The sequence below is a fragment of the Toxorhynchites rutilus genome, chromosome 3, assembly GCF_029784135.1.
Source record: "Toxorhynchites rutilus septentrionalis strain SRP chromosome 3, ASM2978413v1, whole genome shotgun sequence".
NCBI lineage: Eukaryota > Metazoa > Arthropoda > Insecta > Diptera > Culicidae > Toxorhynchites > Toxorhynchites rutilus.
This window is the reverse complement of record NC_073746.1, coordinates 236,467,610-236,484,820: the sequence shown is the minus strand read 5'-3', so window position 1 is coordinate 236,484,820 and position 17,211 is coordinate 236,467,610. Positions and strand designations below refer to the sequence as shown.

General features: G+C 40.3%; 1 protein-coding gene across 1 annotated transcript in view; it reads right to left on the bottom strand.

The window, feature by feature from the left end:
* Positions 1 to 16,714, bottom strand: part of LOC129775690 (uncharacterized) — a 177,348-nt gene extending 160,634 nt beyond the window's left edge. Inside the window, 1 exon segment of the mRNA XM_055780705.1 lies at positions 15,442 to 16,714. The gene's annotated coding sequence lies outside the window, so the exon portion shown is untranslated.
* Between the last annotated feature and the right edge of the window lie 497 nt (positions 16,715 to 17,211).

The following is a 17,211-nucleotide window of genomic DNA, read 5'->3' as shown; positions in this document are numbered from 1 at the left end:
ACCAACACGACATCGATGTTTTTCTCATCAACGAAACTCATTTGACGGATCACTACAACATCAGAATCACGGGTTATGATTTCTATGGTACAAATCACCCGCACGGGTCAGCAAGAGGTGGGGCTGCGGTCCTCATTAAACGAGATATTCCACACTATTTATGGCACCGTCACAGTACTCGAAATATCTAAGCAGCGGCTGTGTGCATAGAGAGTAAATCAGAGAAATTAGTACTAACAGCATTCTACTCATCGCCGAACCACCACCCCTCGGAGGAGAAACTGAAAGACTTCTTCTCACTCCAAGGGTACCGATTTATTGTCGCTGGCGACTTCAACGCAAAACACACCTTCTGGGGATCAAGGCTGATTACCACTCGTGGTCGCGTTTTATACAACGTCATCACTGACTCTGGATATGGCATTGCATCATGCGACGAACCAACACACTGGCCAGAGGATCTTGCACGACTTTCGGACCTACAAGACTTCGCTGTCATAAAAAATATTAATAGTAAACGAATTCGATCTAAGCTCCTTCTGGACTTATCATCTGATCACTCACCAATACTTCTGGAATATTTCATAGAAAAAGAAGGGAAACAGACATCATCCAATCTCACCAACTTTTCTACGAACTGGACAACATATAAGACATACATCTCTTCTAACATGCTCGATTTACCACTGGATAATGAACATCATATCGAGGCAGCAGTTAACCAGCTCAGTGAACTCATGAAAATTGCTGCGAAGATAGCTACCCCACCTATGAAGATCCTGAAACACAGAAAAATTGTTTCTGCCTCAAACATAAAAGCAGCAGTTGCAGAAAAACGACGCCTAAGACGTATCTGGCAAAACAAACGATCGCCAGAATCTAAAAACCAACTCAAAATGGCACAACGTAAACTAAGAAAGCTATTACAAGACGAGAAAGATGAAAAATTCCATCATTACCTCACTGAATTGTCGCCAAATCAAGATACTACTACTCGCTATGGAAGGCAACTAAGGATCTAAAACGGCCTCAGTTACAGATCCCGCCGTTCAGAATGCCCTCTGGGAAATGGGCCAGAAGTGATGATGAAAAATCAGCTACTTTTGCAACCCATCTTCATCAAGTTTTCACCCCGAATCAATCGGCACCTAAAGAGGAAACGCTCGAATTTCTGGTGCAACAAATCAAAACAAAATGAAAATCAAACACCGACTGGTGAGACACGTTATCAAAAATCACATCAATGTGAAAAAGTCACCCGGCATTGACCACATCAACGGACTGATGATCAAGGAACTACCAGATCTGGCAATAAAACATCTCACGAGAATTTTCAACGCGATGACCCATAGAGGATATTTCCCACAAGCATGGAAAATTTCTACTATCATTATGATTCCTAAGCCAGAGAAAGACACCCAGAAAGTGGAATCTTATAGACCTATCAGCATCCTTCCAATCTTCTCAAAAGTGTTCGAAAAAATTATCCTAATACAATCAACGCCCGAGATTGAACGATTGATCCCGAATCATCAATTCGGATTCCGAGCAAAGCATGGCACCATTGAACAAGTGCACCGATTGATAGAAGAAATTCGTAAAGTATACGAAGGCCGCGGATATTGCTCAGCGCTTTTTTTTATGTAGCTCAAGCATTCGCTAAAGTCTGGCACGAAGGACTGCTCTATGAAATTAAAAATATGCTACCTCAATTGTATGAAATTATGCGTTCTTATCTACTGGGAAGAAAGTTTCATGTTCGGTATAACCAGGCTCTATCACCAGAGCGAGAAATTTATGCTGGTGTTCCACAGGGCAGTGTCCTTGGACCGATTCTCTATCTCATCTATGCAGCTGATCTCCCGATCGCGCAGAACTTAATGTCTACAACACTCGCAGATGACACAGCAATCCTCATCAGTCACAAAAACAGAACGATTGCTTCACAGGATCTCCAGGAACATATAACGGTAGTGGAAAAGTGGCTTCAAAAATGGAGAATTAAAGTAAACGAAACAAAATGTGTCCATGTTACGTTCACACTTAATCAGAACATATGTCCACAAATCAAGTTCAATGGATCTGCAGTGCCCCAATCGAATGAAATAAAATATCTCGGTGTACACCTAGATCGCCGTCTCACCTGGAAGAAACATATAGAAACAAAGAAAACGCAACTGAAGATGCGAGAAAATCAATTACATTGGCTAATCGGGAGGAAGTCGAAATTTAAACTTGAGTTCAAACTACTTCTATATAAATCCATGCTGAAACCTATTTGGTATTACGGCTGCCAACTATGGCAAACAGCTTCAGCAAGTAACATCGAAATTATCGAGAGAGTACAAACAAAGCTGCTAAGACAAATTACTGGCGCCCCTTGGTACATCCGCAATAGTGTCATACGTCGAGACTTAAGGATGGCGACGGTTAAAGAAGAACTTCATAAAACGAGGAGGAAATATGCGGAAAAGTTAAAGAATCATCCAAACCCATTAGCAAGGCGACTAGGTCAACCTATGATTTCACGTCTGAAGAAAAAAACGTTAATTATTTAAAGTGGTCAAACGTTATTGTTGTGCTCCAGCACACATGTTAAATTTTAACAATAAGATTTGATAACAGATGTAATTCATTATTATGTTAAAACCAAATGCATAATCAAATATTGTTATTTCCACATCATGGAAGATTCAATAAATAATTGTATGGAAAAAAAATTATCTGGAACAATATAATGCTCCAGAAACCGATTGAACAAATTCAACAAGCAATGTTTCGCCACATCAGAGAGGTTTTCCAGTAAGTTGAACTTAATTCTATCCGATTCCGGAGCAGAATTGTTACATAAAAGGAGAGCAAGTGAGAATTCTACCAACGAAAACTCGGAATCAAGATCGCACCTATCTTGTGAAACATCTCGAACAATTTTTGTTCGAAAACGGAATCAATCAAACCTTCCGTGCAAAATTCAAAATCCATCGATATGAATATTCCTCTCTTTCATTCGTTGAAGAGCGATTTCTCATGTTCGAGCCACTTTCCATGTTTTTGACGTAGGACTACGTCTTTCATTTCTATACCAGGGTGTAAAATCAAAGTTTCGAAAACGAAAGCGTTACGCCGGAGACCGAGATTTTGAGTGTTAATAGCTCCTAAACAACTGAACGAAATGGTATGATAAACACTTCATTCGAAACATAAAATGTCTACGCGTTATATACTTGTTACTTCTTGATCCAAAAACTAGTTTCACTAGTCATAAAATTGCCTTCAAAACAGGCTATTGAAATCACCAATCGGTATATAAGCGAGCGCCGCTCGGTAATCCACTCCATTCTTTGTGTGGACACCGACTGGACAACATCGTTGCTGGACGAGCTGGATGGCGAGGGATCGAGTGCCTTTCTCAAGGCAAGAGGGTGGAGATGGTAGCGCTGGAGTAGAGTAGAGTTTTCAAAGGGCCTTTCTCAAGGCTAGAGACGAATGAACTGCAAAAGTTTAAAGTCTCTATAATACAATACCTTACCTTAATCCACTCAGTTCTAATTGAACAGCGATGAGAGCATGTTGTCGCTGTTGTGGTGAAGCTCTTCGTTTATCATGAAAGCGCGGATGAACGGTGTCACCAAGAGCCTGTTTGTTCACCTTAGGCCATTAGGAGGAGAGTGATGCCACAAACGGTTCCCTGGGAAGAGATCGGAGCAGCCGCCACACACACATACACGCGCGGAACTCTTCGTTTGGATGCCATTCAGCATCGAGAAAATTCCGGAAAGATTCAATTGTTGCTGAAAAATAATCTGCCAGTTCCCCGGGGAATTGAAAAATACATTCATGTGAAAGAGTTTATTTTAATGTTTTCTAACCATATAACACTGTGACCAATTACATTTGGTTCTGTGATTCTTCAATCAAGTGCAATTAGCAGGAAAGCTTCTGAAGATTATTCTTCCCCATCAGTAGGATATTTTCGTATCCAATATTGGATGCATAAAACATTGTACCTCCAACGTAACGCTCTCGTTTTCGAAGTCCCCCAAATATTCATTTATTCATTCATTCAGAATGGATATGGATTCAGATTCGACTTCAAACAAATGATCACTAAATCAACGATAGTTCTACGTCACCGTTGCGGTTATACCATAGATATAACCCACTTCCTGTACTTTTTTTGTCGTTTCTCGTGACAAATCCTCTATGAAGTTTTGCCAATAAGGACGTTTTTTCCCTTTGAACAAGTTTTTAAATTGATTTTCAAGGGCTAAATACGTTTGAAAATTCTCAATGGTTCCACGTTTCCGAAAAACTTTAAATGCATTCGATCCTTCTGCATAAAGCTTGGAACACTGGCTATCCCACGATGGATTGGGGAGCCTTCGACGAATAGTGGAACCTGGGATGAGTTTAGTTTGAGCGCGAACCGCGCATGTTTATAGATTCAGAAGAATTCGACCCAATGGTGATGGAAATTTTGATTGGCAACTGATCACTACCGTTGGGGTCCTGGAGTACATTCCACTTGCAATCTAACGATAGTGAATTCGAGCAAAGTGAGAGGTCAAGAGCACATGGGTTAGCAGGAGGTTTAGGTACACGTATTGTTTCCCCAGTGTTCAAAACGGTCATATTGAAGCTGTTACAAAGATCATATATCAACAATGAACGGTTGTCGTCGTACTGTTCCCCCAGGCATTTTCGTGAGAGTTGAAGTCTCCCAAGATCAACCGCGGCTCAGGAAGGAGCGAGCACATGTCAACAAGTTGCTTGCGGCTAACCGCAGCCCTCAGAGGCCAATACAAGCTGACAAAACAGAGGTCTTTGCCTCTGATGTTTGCATGACAAGCAACAGCTTCGATCCCTCCAATAGGTGGAAGCAGTGTTGTAAACGGTCGACATTTCTCTCAACCATCGCATACTGCTCTTGCGCGAGAGTCACAGCTCAATATGTATTGCGAATGTGACCAAGAAAGCATTGCTCGGTTCCCACAGTCACCTCTGAAATAAACGCACAGCCACAAACACGACAATCAATTGAACGTTTATATTAGGCTGTGAAAAAAGTCCTGCGGTATTATTTTTGAATTTTCATTTGTTCATAAAATTAGTTACAATCATCTGTTTTCAGACAAATATGTGCCGTTTTGTTCGATGACTTGTTCCCAACGAGATGCCAACTTCATAATACCCCTGTTATAGAAGCTCGCTCCCTTTTTGGCAAAAAACTCGGATAGCCTATTCTCACAGGCCTCTTTTGTGGCTTACTTCTGACTACCTAGCTCGTTCGCCATGGACAAAAACAGGTGGTAGTCACTTGGTGCAAGGTCCGGACTATACGGCGGATGCAAAAGAACCTCCCATCCGAGCTCCCGGAGCTTCTGGCGCGTCACCAAAGAAGTGTGTGGCCTGGCGTTGTCCTGATGGAAGACAATGCGGCCTCTATTTATCAAAGATGGCCTCTTCTTCAAGAGTCCTACCTTCAAGCGGTCCAGTTGTTGGCAGTACAGGTCCGAATTGAGCGTTTGGCCATAGGGAAGCAGCTCATAATAGATTATTCCTTGACAATCCCACCAAACACACAGCAGAATCTTCCTGGCCGTTAATGAGGGATTGGCCACCGTCTGAGCCGCTTCAGCGGGCTTCGACCACGACCGTTTGCGCTTCACGTTGTCGTAAGTGACCCACTTTTCATCGCCAGTCACCATCCGCTTCAGAAACGGGTCGATTTTGTTGCGATTCAGCAGCGATTCACATGCGTCGATACGGTCAAAGATGTTTTTTTGCGTCAACGTGTGTGGCACCCATACATCGAGCTTCTTTGTGAATCCAAGCTTCTTCAAATGGTTAATAACGGTTTGATGACTTATCCCCAGCTCTTGGCCTATGCTACGGCTGCTACTATGCCGGTCTTTCTCGGCTAATTCAGCGATTTTGTCGCAATTTTCGACGACAGGCCTTCCGGAGCGTGGCGCATCTTCGACGACCTCTACACCAGAACGAAAACGTTGAAACCATCGTTGTGCGGTGAAAATGGAAACTGTATCGGGTCCATAAACTGCACAAATTTTATTGGCAGCTTGAGATGCATTTTTGCCTTTGTCATAGTAGTACTGTAAAATATGTCGGATTTTCTCTTTATTTTGCTCCATATTTGCGACACTATAACTCACGAACGACTTAACCAAACAAAACACTGTCAAGGAATATATTATAGCAAAAATACCTTTCTAACAAGCTATAGTATGACTCGATACAATGAATACAACTAGAACTACGCGCTTACAACGACACCTCGCGGAAATACCGCAGGACTTTTTTGACAACCTAATATTAAAATCGTGGAAAGAGAGATCATCTCGCGAAGAGATGAGAGATAATCATTGCAAGGAGGGGCCATGTTTGCATCAATTGTTGCAAAATTGTCTTCAATACTGGAAGCATTGAGATGACAATGGTTCTGATGGAGTCGGAAACATTAAAACACGTGAAGATTTGATCCACAATGTCAGTCAACTTTATAAATCCCGAGCTGGACGGAAAAATAGGGACAGTTGGGGTTTTCGATGTCCCTTCGAGTGCTGGGTCGTTCGAAGGTGAACTATTCACACGGAAGCCAGGAGGAACCTGATTTTGCTTGTCCGCTGCACTCGATGCCTAAAAAGGCAAGCTAATTCCCCTGTATCACCGGGGGACTTGTTCTTGAACTTTGGGAGTGATCACATTTTTGCGCCGGGGATTCCCTTTGAAAATAAACGGTGTGCCCTCGCTAGCTGTGTCCGCTTCCATTTCATCAACTGGCAACGTGGAAAAGGATTGGTTGTTGTTGTTGTTGGGTCAGTGGAGAAGCGCCCTTCAAAATTTCCGCAAATGTGCGCTTCGAGCGTCCCTTTAAAGAGCGCTTTTGTTTCTCCCAGCGACTCGTGCTCTCAGCTTCTGAAACTTACACACACGCTGATAGCACGTGTGGAGTTCCTCCGCAATATGGACACTTATGCTCAGTCGCACTGCAAGCTGACATTTGTTGCAAGTCATGGGCTTTGGCACGAAGAGTCGCACAGGTAGTCTCAATTTGGCCACCATAACGTAGTCAGGGAGGGAGGCACAAGCGAAGATGACTCAATTTCTACGTTATGGGAGGGAATCAATGTGCGATATTCGAGAGTGAAATGTTGATCAGCAACAATCTCGTTTGCGTGTTTCCGGTTATTCACAATAACTCGCAATTTGTTCGGATTGAGTTGGATCGGGAACATCAGAAGGGGGAAGCGAAATCGATGATGGGAGATATGGAGTGGGAGTAACGGTGGGTTGAGGAAGAAGGCTTGCCATTTTATTAGAAGAGACTTGGTAGTATGAGCGGATTTGTTCCCAGAAGAAGTATCTTCCTCAAGAGGGACTCGTTTATGTTTTTTTCCTAGGTCTTGTATGGGTTTCAGTATCGAAGATCTCCTTTTCTGGAGATCCTCTACTATTCTCCATTTTACAAAAAAAATCTGTCTTATGTCTAATTGATTTATTATTTTAACAATAATTAACAAAAAAATAGCAAAAAAAACTATGATAATAGTATTAAACAATGAACAAATCAGTTGAATAATAATATTCATAATAAATATATGTACCTTAATATATAAGTTGTTCCGATAATGCGCTCTTTTACCATATTCAGGGAGAGACAGAGGCTACGCGCTACGGAGACAACACAATAGCGCAAGAATAGCTTACACGGCCACGTGATGATGAATTCCGTTAGCGACAGCCACGCGATGACGATCCCGTTATGCCTATGACCTTAACTCGTACACTATGTTTTCAGCCACTTGTGATGAAATTTTTGGAGAAAACTGAGCTTTTTTGGTACTAGTCGTTTTGGTACTAGTCGTTCTGCGATAAGCATGCCCAAAACATCAACCAAAGGATGACGAACGCTGTCGTGAGAGATATTTAATTCACGGGCTAGTTCTCTCAAATTTAAATGACGATTTTCGAGCACCATTCCTTTTATTTAGTCGATATTTTCATCAGTTGATGAGGCAAATCGTTCATCTCTTCTCGGCCGTCTTTGAATGCCTTATACCAGGGTTGCCACATATACAGAATATTCTGTATTTTAATGATTTTTCGCCAAATTACAGATACAAAATCTGTATATACAGAATTACAAGCTTTCAGCAAATATACAGAATTTATAGATTTTTAAAAAGTGTAATTGTAAATAATAATTTTATTACAGTGCATATATTAGGGTGACAACGAAAATGGTCATGTCAATTTTCAAAACCCGACCATGTACATTTTGTTTATTGGCCCAAAAAAATTACCCTTTCGAAGCGTGGCGCATCTGCGATGCTTGTACATTTCGTCAACTACTGCATTGTTCGTTCTGGAGTTTTTCTCACCAAAAAACAATGTTTGATCAAAATATGATATTCCTATTTTTCCATTTTCAATACGAATGCTCAGGTAGTGTCACTTAAACAATTATAGTTTGTGAACAAATAAACGAAATGTCATGAAACTTTACACATAAGCTAGTGACAGATGAACCTCTCGAAAGCTATCTCGTTCATTTTTAGTTGCGCCCTCTGTGAAACAATCCCGGGACAATCCTCAGCCCATGTAGAAGTCATGGATAACAGCGATTACAAAATCCTTAGGGGTTTTGGACCCTCTGCACTCGTTCTGAATAGTTACAAGTTTCCTTTTCGTATTCCTTCATTTGCAGACGGGGAGTTTTCGAAAAAAATTTTTTGATGCCAATTGTTTTAAAATTGCATGAAACGTCGAGATCTAGTGTCATCTCAAAAAAAAATTTTTGTCAAAAATCGGCATTCTGGGTTTTTTTTCGGAATACGAAACGAAAAGTATGGTTTTGGGTGCCAATAAAAATAGCTATCTCGATTTTTCATTCGGAACTTGCTAAGAAATATTGATTTGCACGATAATATACCCTATGCAAAATATAAGCTCATTCGGACTTCATTTACTGGTGTCACAAACGTTAAAATTTGAATTTTTTGAAAACCGATGCCAAATGCCTTAAAATTGCATGACACGTCGAGATTTACAGCTATCTAAAAAAAATATTTTTTGTCAAAAAACGATTTTTCAGGTGGAAAAACGACCAAGTGCCAAAAAAACATTTTTTTTTGACAAAAAAAAATTTCGAGATAAAATTTCTATGATTAATGCAATTTTAAGACATTTGGCATCAAGCTTGTTTTTTGAAAACCTCGATTTTCGGTAATTTTTCGTTTTTCAAAAAAACTCAAATTTTAACGTTTGTGACACCAGTAAATGAAGTCCGAATGAGCTAATATTTTGCATAGGGTATATTATCGTGCAAATCAATATTTCGTAGCAAGTTCCGAATGAAAAATCGATATAACTATTTTTATTGGCACCCAAAAACATACTTTTCGTTTCGTACTCCGAAAAAAAACCCAGAATGCCGATTTATGACAAAAAAAAATTCCGATGACACTAGATCTCGACGTTTCATGCAATTTTAAGACATTTGGCATAAACAAAATCGAAAACTCCATTTTTCTTTACTCCCCCTTGGGTGATTTTTCGATTTTCAAAAAACTCAAACTTTGACCGCTTTGCGCTACTCTCCCTTAAGTCCGATTGAGCTGAAATTTGGCATAGGGTGTTTTTTCGAGGTGGTGAACATTTTTTGTGTGGTAACTTTTTGAAATTCGAGACGACCATTTTTATTGGCACCCTAGTACACACTTCACAGGCATCTTTCAGTTACTATTCGTAGCTTGGAGTGGTTTGAACCATTTACACAGCAGCACAAGGAATGATGTACCACAAGTTCAGCAAAGATCTTCCTTAGAATTTTAACTTCATTTCATGTACACATAGAAAATCTGTTCCCATCTATGGCATACTATTCTAATATTGTTGATCGCTGAAGAATCTTGAAGGACTTTGGTGAAATTTTCCACTCGGCAAACATCGATGTACTATGGTCCTCACAGCTTTGTCGATGGGAACGGGCGTCGGAGTGGGGAATCGTGCCACAAGCGTGATGGATACAAAGGTTCATGTAAAAACAATCACTACAAGTCGTTCAAAAGCTGTGCATTGGAAGGCATGTGCCACTCCAAAATCAAGAGCTCTGCAGGAAGAGCCCTATAAACGAGAACGAATAGCCCCTATACCTATAAGCAGGCCAAACAATGGAGACAAAGCTCGGACGGTTGAGTTTGATTTGATCGATTTTAATACACCCTCCTCCCCAACGAAATTATCCCGGCAACTGCTTTCCCATTGCTTATCTAATGGGAAGATGAAAATTTCGCATCGCATTCTCTTCCAGCTTGTGCCCGATGCTGGAATATTTTTGCCAATGCTATTCGAAGTATTGTGAACTTTCCGCATTTTGTTGAAAGGAAAAAAAATCGTGAATGAGCATTCCACTGATTATGGATACCAGCCATTATCTTTCCCTGTGGGCTTTTTTCTTTCCTGGTATAACGGTAGTATTCTCACATTGTTTATACAAAACCCTGGAATGAAATCATTAACGTAAAGCTTTGCGTAAGGTAGTGGTTTTTTAATCCGTCGGAATAAATTTATGGATAATCAGGACGGCAATATGCATTGATGGTTGAGCTCTTATATTCGTTTCTGTGTGAAAGATTCTCAAAGTACCATCAAAATCATTTTTACAATTTCATGAAGCATTATGATAAACAATGTCACTCTCAGCACTATCGTTTTCAACGTTCGCTGGAATGTACAGGCTGTACTTTTGACGTAGAACTACGTCTTTCATTAAGGGTGCCAAATAAGAAAACATATCGCGTTTTTAATGAAATAAAGTTAACGTTAATAACTATTTTGTCGTGAACGGATTCTGGCGATTTACGTACCAAACGAATCGGAAATTCCCCAAGATTCGTTTGATATGCTATACATTACAATCCCATAGTCTGTATATGGTTTAAATTGATGAAAATTGGAAGCATTCCCATTTTCTCATACATTTGTTCTGCCCATCTGTGTGGTTTCCCGAACATATCTGTCAATAACGAGCAACTTATCGACGAGCAACGAAGTGAAAAATCGTAAGATGTAAAGTCTCCGTGAACAAAGGAAAAGAAGTAGAACGAAGGGGAATATTTGCCTAGAGTATAAATAGTGGATCTTGCTGAGGCAAACCTAATTCTTCGTGAGGACACCGACTGGACAACACCGTTGCTGGGCGAGCTGGACGGCGAGGGACCGAATGGTTTTCTTAAGGCAATGGGGGTGGAGGAGTAATATGAGGAAAAAGTAGAGTTTTCTAAGAGCCTTTTTTAAGGCTAGATGCGAATGAACTGAAGATGTTTAAAGTCTCTTCAATTCAACAAGCAAAGGAAGGAAAGGCAAACTTTCAGTATCGTTCTAGATACGAAAAAATGAACATCATGAACATGAACATTGTTCTTCCTTGTTTGCGCCATCATATGTCTTCGTTTCGGACTGAGCAGTGGACGCGACCAAATTACTCATTCGCTGATGTCTCTGGCATTGCAATCATTACATCAAACTGATGCCATTGCATTAATGTTTTGAGCTACACAATTGCGTGGGGAATCATCAAGCTAGGCTATCGTCAGCTCACCAAGAAAAAAATGTTCTGGAATTTTGTCAGTGATTTGGTTTCGCATAGGAAAAGTACGAAAACTCTCTTCACAAAGAATGACAGCTAAGCTAATCTAGACTGGCAATACTAACAGAAATGGCTTCTGTTGAGACGAGTGCAAAACAGAGATAAGTGTGTGTATATTTAGTTGCTTCAAGTCATCGATATATGGATATTTGTGTGCGTACGTGTGTGATTCATAACCCGTACGTAAAAATAGTGTATATTCGCTACGCTGGAACCCCATTTGTATTGATAAATATAAACAAAGAGGGGAGATAGCGGGAGGGTCATTAATAATAAGTCATTAATTTATTTGGGTTCGCATGCAGATAGAATTTTTTTCGCTTATTAAAAGGGCGAACACGAAATTTTTGCGACACATTCAACAGGGCATAACTTTTTTACCATTGGGTAAAAATCAACCAAATTTTGCACACTTTCTCATTGATGTGTATTGTCTACATGCTGTCAAACTCGAAGTCGTGTTTTTCGATTCAACGAAAATGGAGGTGAACCAACGCGAGTCGAGAGAACAAATTCTTTCCAAACACCTGGAATTTCCTGACCTGTCGCACCGGCAGTTGGGAAAAATGTTGAACATTTACCATTCAACCGTCTCCAGAGTGTTGAAGCGGTTCCAGGAGCGGTTGACGTTGGACCACGGCAAAGGAGCTGGAAGAAAACCGGGACCGGAGGACAAAAAGACGGAGGGAAAGATGAAGCGGATGATTAAAGATAATCCCAACGTCTCAAGCCGTGATTTGGCTAAAAAGATCGGCATGTCGCAGAGCTACGTCCAGAATGCAAAGAAGAAAGCTGGACTACATACATACAAGGTACAGAACTTCCCAAACCGCGATTAGCGGCAACAATCGACGGCTAAAACACGGAAGCTCTACGACAAGATGTTGACGAAATATGGCTGCTGTGTGATGGATGACGAAACATATATAAAGGCCGATTCTAAGCAAATTCCGGGGATGGATTTTTTCACCGGCAAGAGCAAGTTCGATGTGGACGACAAATTTAAGAAGAAGAAAATGTCGAAGTTCGCCTCCAAATATCTCGTTTGGCAGGCCATCTGCTCTTGCGGACTGAGGAGTGAGCCTTTCGTGACAAAGGGCACAGTAAATGGCGAGATCTACAAATCTGAGTGCCTCGAGAAGCGCCTTTTGCCGTTCTTGCAGCAGCACGACGAAGCTCCGCTATTTTGGCCAGATTTGTCATCATGCCACTATTCTAAAAGTGTCCTGAAGTGGTATGAGGCCAATTCTGTCCATTTTGTTCCAAAGGACATGAACCCGCCAAACTGTCCGGTGCTGCGCCCGGTGGAGCAGTACTGGGCAATAATGAAGCGGGAACTTCGGAAGAGCAAGAAGACAGTCAAAGACGAGAAGGACATGTTAAGAAAATGGAAAAAAAACTGAGAAACTGGTACCGGATTACACTGTAAAGACTTTGATGGAGGGCATCAAGCGAAAATGCGTTCAATTTTACACTCAAGGCTCCATCGATTAACTTTTCTTTTTAATGTTTGAAGTAAATATATGTATATATTGTTCTGGAATTTTGTATTTGATTTGGTTTCGCTTGCCAGTAGCAAAACTTTCTCCACTAAGGATGACAGCTGCGACTATCTCGAGCATGTATTGTTCTACGAGCACAAGAAAAACGAGCTACGAGCTCATCAAACAATTATCGTGAAATGATTCTACAGTAAAAAAAAACATTTCAGGGCGACCTGGTAGAATGGTTATTTCAAATTTTCGTAGCATTTTAAAATAATATCCCCAGTTATAAACAAGCGACTTGAATCAAACTACAACGTAGTTCTACGTCAACAATGCGGTCGTATCTTGAACACAACCTCTTATAATTTTTATTTTAATTATTTTACCCTTCTTTCGATGTATGGATGACTATTTAGTAATTTATGTGTAAATTACTGCGATTGAAATGTTCCGCAATTTTTTTTAATGCGAAAAAAATGTCAGGAACATGTCAAACGCGAAAATTTACATACAAAAGAGATACGGGTAAAACATATTTAAGGAGCCTCCAAACAAAAATGCCATATACTCCAAAAACTAAAAAAGAATGGAAGTTGACGTCTTCGACAAAAGTTCATATTATAATAAGATCTGAAACTTTGTCGAACACTATCTTTTCGCTACCTTTTTATTATCAATCGTTTATTTCTACAGGCTCAGTTACATAAGTTTAAAGGCGTCAAATTGTATATCTAATTTTAGTTCCAAAGCATATTTACAATTTTGATTATTGCTCAATAGAATGGGGAACTGATCACTCGCGGACGACTCGAGGTTAGTAGAATGACAATTTTTTTATCGGAGAGAGGAAGGGACATAACGAATCGCTATCTTGACTTTAAAAAAAGTAGAATTAGTTGTAATTAAAAAACATGAAAAATTTGTTGTTAGAAAAACTTTTTCCTTGTAAAAGTGGTCATCTTCCGCTGTATGGATGACTTGTTGGAAATTGTAAGGAAATCACATAATTTTTTCGAGAATTTGAAAAAAAACGAGATTGATGCCAATGGTCTATGGCATGAAATTCGTTAGTAGAGAGTAGAGAGTGTAGTAGAGAGTGACACAATCGAAGTGGTAGTTATTCAGAAAAAACATATTCCAGCAACGATTCTGGGTCCAATAGCCACATAGATCGGCTCATATCATCTCTAAAGAAGAAGTAAGTAAAATTGAAGTTTCAAATGAAATGAAAACGAATTTTGCTGGAGTAATGGTTTCGAAGTGGCGTCTAATAATTTGAAAATGCCTCCTGTGCCAATATCCATGTTTTCAAATCAATACTTAATGTTAATAATTTGAAAAAATCTCAACAACACGTTGTTCTACAGCAAGATGGGACACCTTGTCCTACATTAAATTGGACTGAAGGTTGGCTGATGGAAAATATGTAGCTTTTGTCGTAAGATTCATTTCAAAACAGTGGCCCGGAACACAACCCCTCTGAATATCCAAACCGAGCACATTGCCTGTAAAACATCTTACCCACTGATAAAGTCCTGAAGTCAGTCATACAACGGACGTGGCAGTTTTGCACGATGACGTTCGCAAGGAATGCTTTAGGTTCAGGAATCGCCTCGACAAAGCGATCGACATAAAAAGAGGTTGTATCAAAATTTGTATGTTCAGCTATCAAAACTGTTTTTGTTTACGAAATATATTGATACTTGATAAACTGCTTCTATAAACTACCACAGTCACTAGACTACCCAGTTCCTCAGTTGTCAGACATAGAATATCATAAACCGCAGCTCAGTGCAAAGACAATCCCTGGAAGAATAGGTGTACTGGACATCAGTTTTCCAGAAACTGATATACAGTGCAGAACAGAAACGAACGTAATTATAAGTAATTGCCTTAATGTGGTTTCGTCCGAGGCCATCCTTGGAGAAGGCTTCAAATTACGTCGTCTAATTATCATATTTACTTCTTCAGTAGCTTCACATATGCCGGCGTTCTCTCGTTTCTCGACAAACCCAGCAAATTGGATATACGCATCGAATGGCGACAAAAGGCGACGGTGAGAGGACCTGCGTTATGTTTTAATAGGAATCCGAAGCAACAGAAACCGCAGCTCCCGATATAAAGCAGTGCAAAGAGAAAACGAGTCTAATAAAAAAATCGATAGATACGAAACAGCGAGGAAATGCTTCTGTTAGGCAATGAATACCTATAACTCCTGAATATGAGGGACTCAGTCATATACTTAAATTACGATAAGATACTTAATGTTGATAGACAATTTACCTGTTAAAGATGTTACGTCTGGGTGGTGGTGTCTGGGCATTCGATCAGATTGCCTGCACATCTCCCGCGTACTCTCATATCAGATTGCACGTTAACCGCAAGGGAAGCTGTGGTGCGAGATACGAGTAAATCAAATAAGCTTCTAACACGCGCACCCTCGCTTTGATAATCTGTTGATGATGATAATAAAGCCTACTCCCGGTTGATACACTATAGTTTTCTGTACACGTTGAACCGAAGGTTTTTTTTACATGCTATATACTGACGAGGATATCCATTGAGTTGCTATTTTCACCACTACCACTACCAATAAAGCTACAGTGATAGCAACAACAATAAATTGAGCAGCAACAAATAGTAAACGCGGAAAATTTTATGCACTGGTATCAGTGCTCTAGCATGAGACTCACACGGCTAGTCCTTACCAACACATGGGCACTGGACCTGAGCCCATGAGTCGCAAGACTGTCGGGACGGAGCGGCTCCTGGTTATGTGATCCTTTTTCCGTCCTTTTCCACGTACGCACCAACACAACCACAACACGACGATTGCTCACCACTTCAGGCGACAGCGAACGAAAAGAAAAATAAGACTACAACTTCAAATTTTCACTTTTCTTGTTGTTTAAAGCTGCTATCACTTTAAAATAATCTTCTTGTCCAGCTTTTCTCATTTTCCACACAGCCTGAGGCGAATTCCTCGCGAATTGAAAACGTTGTAATCCAGCCTCCCCCGTTGAAGTTGCACTTTTCCGCCAGAGACTCCCCTTTTTCACTTCAATCAAACTGTACGCTTATCTTTGATTCAACGCAAAATACTCTGTCATCTGAGAAAACAAAACATTCATTTATAAAACGCCCGGACATTCCGACGATGAAATCAAATCGTAGTCATTATTTTGAAACGAGAGGAAACTCATAAAAAAACAGACAAACGAATACGACTTGTTCACATCCGTGTCAAGATGCGTTGTTTTCGCTGTGTCTCTCCGGCACTATTGATAGCGATTATGTTGTTGACTGGTCGTCTCATCACACCCAGCGAGGAAGTAACAGGTCAGACATTCCAATGGCGTAGAAAGAATTTCCCCCGCAATGATAGGGTGTATTTATTACTGTCTCTTGTGTTGTCAATCGAACCAAAAAATTCAACGAAACAACCGAAAAACAATTTACGAAATCGCGCGCGCTCTTTGTGATCACACTTGAGCCTACGTTCGGTCCCAACTGCGACGAGATGATAATGATGCTGAACTGTTCATGGTCCGAAATTCCGACACGAACTGAATTCGCTTTTCCCAAGATTTTCACTATATTATAGATGCTCTTGCTGGCGGTGATGATGTGGGTGATTGGCTCACTTCAACACTGTATGCTCGGGAGAATTCTCCAGAATTTGAGAGAGAATGTGGGACGTCCGCGTACTGAATTCTCGCGGAATTATGCGATTATTTTGTCAGTGCTGCCGCGTAATTGGATTTCCAAGCAATTGATAAACTATGTTCTATGTTGGTTTGGTTATTTGTGTAATAATGCAACTATTGTAATGCGTTATAATGCGGCTATCATAGACGTTCTGGAATGATTTTGAGTATACTAAAAATTTATTTGAAACGACCTGACTGGGTAAGGAAGTAAAAAGTGTGCTAAATCAAATCACCAGCTCTATGGAAAACATTTTATAGGGTACCAAATGAGCAATTTTTCCTATTTTTTGAACCCCTGTGTGGTTCACCACATAATCTATGGAGAAAAACGTACCTTTCAAAT